We start from the raw sequence: 9,823 nt of genomic DNA on the forward strand, positions 1-9,823 counted from the left end.
GATCGACTTCGAGAATGTAGCCATTCTCTGCATCTACAGTCTGGTTCGGAACCGCCTTCGCATCCTCTTGGGCGACCCACTCGAACGCGCCTGTCGGCATCAGCTGCGACATCGCCCAGCCGTACAGGTTGTTGGCGTCGTAGTACTGGATCCAGCTTTGGAGCTTTCCCGGATCGTAGTCTGGCACCTTGGGGTTGTTGGCCTTGGCGAAGCGCCTGCTGGCCATGCTGATGCCTCCGCGCAGGCCCTTATCGATGAAGAGATGCATGTCGATGTCGGTGAGCAGTTCGAGCTCTACCCCTGTGTGCTTGAGGAGAGCGTCCCAGCTTAGGCCCGGGCTCGTGTAATAGTGGGCCGTGTCTAGCCGGTATCGCTCGATGCACAGCTTTCGGAAGTTCTCGAAACGTCGGCGTAGAGGAGGACATCGGTCCAAAGGTAGAGGTCGTGGTAGTCGCCGAGGCTTGTGCAGCCGAAGGCGTCCCAGACCCTTTTTCCGTAGGCGTAGTCACCCATCGGTGATGCCTTCGCCGGAGAACTTGCTGTTGAAAGCCTCTTTCGTCGAATCGGGGCCAGCCGTCCATATATTCGGAGGGGTAGATCTCCTTGCGGAGCAGGAGGATACGCCTCTGGAGGTTCGGCTCGTAGTCTACTGTGATGCGCATGTCTCGCGGGTCGCTGGCTTTCACCAGGCCATCCAGGCTTGAGAGCATGAACTGGGTGCTGTCGATGAATTGAAGCTGGCCGATACTGAACGAGATGTATTTCTCAGCGTTGTTAGGGATGCAGGTGACCTTCCTTCAGTCTCTGTGATAGTCTGCATGATGAGGTGGCTGTCGTAGCCCACAGGTTGTGGAAGACAACCGGTATGGTTGTCGTCTTCGGGCTGAGCCGCAACTTAAGGTTGCACTGATTGTGGGCCGCACCTCGGTACTTGCCAGTAATGTAGCAGTGGTCTCGCACGGAATCGCCTCCGAGTTGCTTGCCGGAGACGTGGCAGTTTGTGGCTTTCTTGTGGCTTCCCAGTCCTTTCTTGTCATGTGCATAGGCTCGGGTTTAGCCAACATCGTCTTGATCTTACGCTCTTCTTCTTGGAGCGCTTCTAGGAAATGCTTGGCCGCGTTGGGCCCTCGGTAGAGCTGCGGTGGAGGCGTTTCCCCGTCGGAACGAACGACTATGTACGAGTAGCCGCATGCCTCGTGCCTGGTGGTTTGCTGTGTTCCGCTCTTTTAGGGTTAAGCGCGGGGCCCTCGATTTTGCAGACCAGACTCTCGAAGTCGGCGTAGATTATGACGGGCGCTTTGAGCTGCTTGTGGTATTTCTCAAAGCGGATTTTGTCGTTTTTCCCGGGGGTTGGCATTCTGATGGCAACCGCGGCCTGATTGATGCCTCAACATTCAGGCTTATGCTCTTCCAGCAAATCCTGCCTGGTGAAGCCGTGAAGGCAACGCTCACAGAGGTGCAGCCGGTGGGTATCCTTTGATTGCCGGTTGAGAAGGCGGTTGAAGTTCTTGATCCAAGTGTAGTGGTATTTCTCGGGTTTTTTCGAATCCGAGACGAGTAAGAGATTCACAGTCTTGCGAGCTCTCTCTACTTTGCTCATACGAAAGGAACGACGCCGCTTTCCCAACCGTACACGTTGATAGCAAGGTCGTTCTGACGCTCTACTTGTTAGAGCTGGGATAACGAAGCACTAAAAGAAGCACTGTTGATGTACAGTGCTTCTTTTAGTTTTAAAGAAGGAGTGTGGGCACTGTCTATTATACGAAAGCAGGATTGTGAGTATTTAGATTTGCAGTGAGGCGATGAGAGGAGGTGTTTGAAAATGTTAGAGTTTTTATCGGAAGCGATATGCTCTTTAACCCGTGTGGAGAGGTGGCGGCTGGTTTCGGCAATGTAGAGAGAATTCAATCCCGCACAAGAGAATTCGTAAGCACATTCGATTTTAAGAGGAAAGGGATGGGGTCTTTGAAGCGGAAGAAGTTTTTGATTTTAAAAGAAGAGAATACTAGTTTTATGTCTAAGTGTGTGCAGTAATGTCTGACCAAGTTATGTAGTTTTCGTTTTGTGATTTGTAAGTAGTGGCCAATGTAAGGTAGCTTGAAGTAATGGATTTGGGGTTTGGCTTGTGTGTGGTCTTGTTCATTGTTAATTGTTTTGGAGTTAGTGTCGCTGTTAGATGTTTTTATTCCTTGGCGGATGAAATGCAAGGGATATGAGTTACGTTTCTGAATGCCGATAAATTCGTTTAGGTCTCGTTGGTAGCCCCTCTGTGTGTTGTTGATTTTTTTAATGCGATGAAGAAGAGTTTTTATGAGTCCTGTCTTGAAGGTTTGTAGAGTGAAGCTAAAAAAATTCATTAAAAGTCCGGTGTAGGTTTTCTTATGGAAAATTGATGTCTTTAAGGTTTTAGATTTAGAGTTTTTAGTTATAAGTACGTCTAGTATTTTCTTGTCTTGTTCTGTTCGAAAAGTATTTTCTTGTCTTGTTCTGTTCGAAAAGTATTTTCTTGTTTTGTTCTTTGTCCAAAGTAAATGTAATATTCTTTTGTTGGTGATTCAGGTAATTGAAAAAAGATAAGGCATCGTTTTCGTTGATAAAAATACAAAAAATATCGTCTATTTAGCGTCTGTAAAAAAGTACGTAAGGTCCGTTGTAGTGTTTTATCCAATTTCTTTCATGGTGACCCATAAAAATACTGGTTAGTAATGGTGCTAATGGAGAACCCATTGCAACTCCGTCGATTTGATCGTAAAAGATTCCGTTTAGTACAAAGTGTGTTTGGTTGCCACAAAACAAATACACGTTTCGTTGGACGTCCAAAGCTTATTCACCAACATTCCACTAAATGAAACAATTGACATTGCATTAGATCTAATTTACTTACATCAACCTAACCTCCTCATCAACAGACATGACCTCAAACAGCTCTTTCTTATTGCCACAAATAATGCCTGTTTAAATAAAATAAAAAGAATTTCAATTAGTAGAAAAAGTATAAAATTTTATAATCTTAACATAGATAATCTTTCTTCTTTTACAAGAGAGCAAGTGATTCATTGACGATTCATCGATAATAATTAATGAGTACTTACTCCACTTTTTTCTTTATATTATATCGTTGTGAACTATGTGCGCTTATATTCTCAAGCTCCCACTATTAGCACCATATATCATCAGCTGGTGTTGATGTCAGTTTTGGTATTGTAACTGGGTTAGTGTTGGCTTCTAAATTTGTTGTTGAATTGAGGTTTAAAGGAGTCAAAGTTCTGTGGGCAAGATTTATTTTGAATGCCATATTGCTACCTTTTGTCTTTGTATTTCTTTTAAACCATAAGGCATCTTGTGTCTGATAACTGAAGCTTGTCAAAGAATCAGATTACATATGGTCTTAGAAAAAGCAAAATTCTTTGTAATCACACTTTTTAAAAGGAAGCACTGTCTTTCCACAACCCAAACTTTCATCAATGTATTAACCAGATAATATATCTAGGAAAAGATTATAAAATACAAGCAATAACTTTTTTAAATGCATTTTCATTCCATGTCAAAGACATTAGTGTTGTAGTTTGAGAAATTAAAGCTACAAGTAAATTGAAATAGCCAAACAATAACTACAACCTACTAAACTAGAGCCTATATTATCAATAGGACTTACAAAATTAAAAGTAAACATAACATAAAGACTTGAAACCATGTATGGTGGCCAACTGGGCTTTATGTCATTTTGAAACATGCTTCTTTTACTAGAATAAATATTTGGCTTTTTTGTACTTCAGACTTCAGTTATCTATCATATTCTTTTTTTCTTCAATTATTTCCTAGTATTCTTTTATTATATCACCCTCAATAACTAATGCCCCTTTAAGGGTTTCTAAAAAGGTGATTTCAACACATATTCATTCATTTTATTACATGAAAGTAATAAATCAGTTAAGATTTTCTTGGTCCACACTTGTAAGGTTAACATACGTAAAAAACACAAGCATAAGTGTCCTCACTTGGAATAGTAAGTGGGCTTTCCAACGGTCAACCTCCATTCGCTTGTGTAATATATATAACTGTCATTCGTTTCTTCTCGGGATTTGTTAGCATGTTGGTATCTTGAACACAACTTTCTTCCGAAACACTATTTCATTGCTTTCCATGGAAATTGTTAATATTAATTTTTCATCTTTATAATTTCAAACCGGACCAGAAGAACTGAAGAATCGACTAGCCTTTACAAAATTAAATTAAGTGCCAAAAAAATTGTTTGGTCATGTGATTCATTTGTCCTCTAAGGTCAAGAGAAGTAGCATTTGGGACATTGTACCGAAAACAGAACACTTATACCGGTTAAAATTATATTTCAAGGGTCTTTTCTTGTTTCGTTATGTTGTGCCCAGCACTCGTTCCGAATTGGTAAAGCAGTTCAATGACTTCAGCATTAGAATCAACACTTGTGTTGAATGAAAACGTGAAACATTGTGTAAAATGACAAACTCTTGTGTTGTGTAAGCTATAAGCCTTCACAAGAGCTTATTGACTACTTTTGTCAATAGATTTCTACTAAGATATTTAAAATCCTAGATAGATTGCAAAAGAAATTTTAAGATCTTACAATAAATTTATAAGATATTATTTAGGATCTTTTCAAGATCTTAAGATAAAACTTCAAGATCTCGTGACAATTTTGTAAGTTCTTCAAAAGATATTATTAAGATTTTTATGGGAAATTCTAAGATCTTACATTAAGCATATAAGAAATTATTTAAGATCTAGTAAGATCTTAACAGATCGGAAGCTCAATTTTCAGTTCAATAGTGCTGTAGAATTTTCAGAAGGAAAAATCAAGGTCACTTGTCGACAATCACTAGCATTTATTTATGCCGCATGACAATAGAGAATATTCAAGAATTTCGTTACTCTGGTTAATTACGGAATGCTGTCGTCATAACACATTCTCAGTTCTGTGTAACACAGTAACGCTGCTGAAGTATGAACAATCTCGCTCTTTTAGTAATACGAACAAAGTTTTAGTACTAGTTTTACCATTCTTGTGTTGCACTTTTTAAGAATATCTACTAATTACTATTACTTTAATTATAATGATAGTTATGCTTCGTGCATGAATCTTTCATTATGAAAAAAGTGGGCAGCAAACAATCAATTGAATGAATGCTAAATCGTACTTATGGCCACGAGAGAAATAATTTCTTGTATTACGCTTTCTTGAACCTAGAAATTCTGCCTTGTATGAGAACTATCCTCAGTAGAGGGCCGAAGCACCGAGTCGAAAGCATAATAAAAAATATAAAAAATCCGGAGAAACGTTTATTGTTAAACAATATATACATACATACAAATTGTATTACAATGTACCCTTCCAGCTGTTAATATAATAAAATGGTGACTTCTGCACTTGTGACGCAGGATGTGCGAGTACACATTGTATGGATTGTATTGTAGAGTCACTAGAGTGCTCAAGCCTATAAAGGTGAGCTTTGCATAACGCGAAAGCAGTGAATGTCACATTACGAGACTCTCTACACAATCCAAGAGCATTGAGTACTATAAGACCTGGAGGGGAAAAGGGGCCTGGACCCCGTGGTCAAAAACATGGTGGTGATGTCGGATTATGGTGGTCAAAACTTCCACTTCAACAATTTTTTTCAATATTTACTCTCTTCTGATTTCCAATACTGTTTATATGAACGATAACAAGTGAGAAAAAAAAACAATTACGATACCGACAGCATACCATGTGAAAACAATGCTTCAGCATTGCGTGAAAACACAGTACATACACATCAAAATAAAAAAAATCGATGGAAGAGAAACGCATATTTTGCCTGTAACATTTAAGTTATTTTGTGACATTTTAAACTTTTAAAAGTGAAAGTCAAACGGGATTCTTTAGTGGACCTGTCAATCTCGTCAAACTTATACATTATTTTATGCTTCTGTGTGTTTGACTGTTTTTAAACAGTTTGGTGAAACTATTTTTCTTGCTTCAAATGGATAACTCTGCGTAAAAATGCTCCTAAGGAAGCAAGAAAATGTTTGCTTCAGTCCTACGACATAAGTCAACCAAAAATTTACCATGGAAAAGTTCATAAGTGTATTGTCATTACTTCATAAATCCACTGAAAACTCATAAAGAAAATATGTTGAACTAGTAGAGCTACAAAAAAGAAAAAAATTCAAAACACCATGATACTGTTTGGAAATTTGTATTTTGTAAACTGCTTGGCAAAACCTTCGGTCTATTACTGAACAGAACTACGTTAATTTTCCATTGAAATTACAAACTTGGAAACTAAAGTGCATTGGTTTCTTTGACAAAACACTCTGTCTATAGCTGCATGAAGGCAAAATAATTAATTGACAGTGTAGGCGATGAAATTTTTCAATTTCTATAGATATTATTGTGTATTACTTAAAGTCTTTTGAAATTGTGTAATATATGTCAAGAACAAGATATAATTTTTCAAAAATGCTAACCCTTCCAAGCACTACAACTCTTCTGTTTTCTTCAACAACTTACAGCTACCAATACTAATTATTTATATGTACAAAGTAATAATTGGGAATTAAATGATAAACAACTTGATAAATCTTTGTATTTTCCATCAAGCTTTTGAATTTGATTCTTTTATCTCTTGATAAAAAATATTAATGAAAGACTTACAAATCAAGTTTCTAAAAAATAGTATTTTGTACAAAGAAACTAAACATAATTGGAAAGGTCACATGTTGAAGACAGAATTTGCTTCTTTGACTAGGTTGCTTGACCACGAGCAATTTAAATTTGTTTACAATATGTTTAAAGAATTCTTTCTATTGATTTATACTAATTCTTCATAAGACACAAAGAATTTCTTTGCCATCTATGTTTGCTTCCTCTACATTTAACTTCATTGTAACCAATGTATCCGATATGAGTTTGTGGATCACCTGGAATCATACCAAGTATGGATTTGTTGGGATGAGACAATAATATGTTTAATTTTTCATGCATAATAATTATATAATCACAAGCTACTTTGAACAAAAATTTCAAGGTAGAAACAAATCTTAGCACATTGTTCAACACACTTCTTTTCTTGGTTTTGAAGTATTAAAATGTTTACCATAACAATAAATACTCCATTTACAGAAACGCCAAGTAGTACTTTAAAACTTTTTGCATAAATTCAACTTTCCAAACCCATGATAATTGTCTACACTATACGGTCAATCAAATTGAGCAGGCAAGTAGTTTAATAGTTATTTTTATTATACGGCATATACCATAGTTCTCATTAACTTTGCATGGCACTGCACTCAATTTCAACACAACTCTGTTGTAAACTTTCTCTTCATCTTTAAAAATAAATATGAACAAATTCTGCCCCATTTTTGGGAGGTAAACTCAATTCAAATCAGGAGAGTTTAGCTTGATCATGATACAAGATGGATGCAAAACACGATAAAAATTGGCAGCTTTGCCACGTCTGGCGAGCGATAAAGTGAAGAACAAACAAGACTGGACCAAAATAACTCTAAATTAAAACTTATTAGTAGAAACACTCAAGTATCGTTTCAAAAACAAAATAGTAAAACTACAACTGTGCTACTTACCGGAGTCATGAAATGTTTCCTTTTCTGTCGCTATTTCAGCATCCGCAAACAACGGAAGCTTGCAGATTGTTTAATAAATATAATTTTGAAAAAGTGTTTATGTTAGGAAAATAGTTTTGATTTTTTCTATACTCCCAATCGTGGTGGTCAAATCAGGGTGGGCGACAAAATTTTTATTTCATGAGCCCGCGTCTCTCCGTTGACTTTGACCACAAAAATTCGCCATGTTTTCGACCACGCGGCCGCGCTAACAATTTATAATGATTTTGTTGACGTTTCCTCTCCAGGTCTTATAAAACTCAATGTCCAAGAGTGCTTAAACTGCGTATGCGCAGCAAACGCAATATATAAATTGATAACAATGTGCCATCCTGGATATCACCATAGTAAAATGGTGACTCCTGCAATTGGGACACAGAATGTGCTGATATACATATATGAAAACAAGGCATTGCAAATTTTTATCAAATTTATCTTAATTCCTCGCTTTCGATCATCATAAAAAATATATTTCTGCATACTTTTAAGACTATACTGCATTTTATTTAAAAAATACATTTTTATGACAACCTTCATTAACAAAAAATTCACAAAAAAAACAAATAAAATGAAGGCCTTAGAAATTAAACTGTAAAACTCATTACGATCACACTAGCCAGGAAAATTCAAAAGCTGTAAAACAAAAGTCACGAAAGACGTTGTAAGCACATTAAGATATACAAGGCATTTATAATCCTAGAAATGGGAAAGAGATTAATAATAACATATAATAATAGAAAAGAATTATCATATGTTTTTTAGTTTTCAAAGATTTTAGGCGACTTTTAAGGGCTTTCGAAATATGTTTACGCCTTCCACTCCACATATTCTCCACTTTCATACAAATGAAACATAGTCTTTGAGTCATAATGAGAAAGCAGTAAATATATTTTTGTTTCCTTCCCAATTTATACAAAAATTACTGTAAAATTTCAAACAAAAGTTTATATGTTAAAAACTATTGAAATATAGTAATATATAGGTCGGTTTTTACAAAAGACTTTCATTAATCGATGAAAAACGTTTACAAAGAAGATAAAATATCTTCACTTAAAATTAAAACTAAAAATAACTTGGAAAAAAGTAAACGTAAATAAACCAGTTGAGTTGTGTAAAATCAAAAATGTTCTTCAAGAAGAAGGAAGATGGACGAGCTTCAAAACAACAACGTAAAAAGACGACAAGAACACCCTAAGATAAACAGATATTCCTTTTAATTTATAATTTTTTTAACAGTGCAAGCAGCACACATTTGCTGCATTTTAGAATGAAAAATTTCTTTTAATATAAAAAAATAAAGTAATGAATTATTATCAATGCCAAATGCTATAAAAAGTTTAACTAAACTAAACTTTTGGATGTGGAATTAAGACAACTTTTCTTTACTGGGAATCATACATTGGGACATTTCCAAATACCATTGTTTCTGCATTGAAATGTGTTTACTTTGCAGGATTTAACAATATTAAAACAGTTCTTCGCATTTTAGGCACTTTTTCTATTACGTTTGTGTATGTGAACGCTCCATATCAAAACTGCGAAATCTACAGATATGTCAAAGAAGTACGATGGTCGAAGACCGTTTAAATGGGTTGGATCTAATGCGGATCCATTATGAATTTGTTCCTGACGTGGAGGATGTAATTGATAAGTTTCCAGTGAGGAATACGCGTTAACGATTCTTATAAATACTAGGTCCCCAATTTTCTATTGCATTTTTTTGTTTATATCATTGTTGACTGAATTACATCAAGCAATGCCAAAGAACATGCAATATAGCCATCCCCCCAGTCATTCTTCCAAAAAGCATTATAACTGAACAATCACTATTCCTTTATTAGAACAACTTCAAACATCTTTAAACACTAGGTTTAACTTATACAGTGTTAATGTGTGTCAAGAATTATCTTTATTGTTCCACTCAATATGGGGACACTGTACGACAAAGGCATTGATTGGGGAGAATTGATGAAATTGTTGCAAAATCCTATTCAAGATGACTTGCACAACCCCTTTGGTTTAGATGCTGAATTAAGGCAATAACATTTATACTGGGAAACACACAGTGGGCCTTATCTAGAAACCATCGTGAAAACAATGAAGCATGTAAAATTTCCAGGATTTGAAAATATTCAAATTATTCTTCGCATTTTAGGTACACTAACAATCTCCTCATGTGAAT

At 36.3% G+C, this 9,823-nt stretch overlaps 1 long non-coding RNA gene across 1 annotated transcript; it reads right to left on the reverse strand.

Moving 5' to 3' along the window:
- Window positions 1–6,830: 6,830 nt before the first annotated feature.
- On the reverse strand, window positions 6,831–7,697 carry LOC124452924. Its single transcript, XR_006950910.1, has 2 exons — window positions 7,603–7,697; window positions 6,831–6,936 (listed from the first exon to the last, which is right to left on the reverse strand). It is a non-coding gene; the product is annotated as an uncharacterized LOC124452924 (long non-coding RNA).
- Between the last annotated feature and the right edge of the window lie 2,126 nt (window positions 7,698–9,823).

Source organism: Xenia sp. Carnegie-2017, unplaced genomic scaffold (assembly GCF_021976095.1).
Source record: "Xenia sp. Carnegie-2017 unplaced genomic scaffold, XeniaSp_v1 HiC_scaffold_25, whole genome shotgun sequence".
Classification (NCBI taxonomy): domain Eukaryota; kingdom Metazoa; phylum Cnidaria; class Anthozoa; order Malacalcyonacea; family Xeniidae; genus Xenia; species Xenia sp. Carnegie-2017.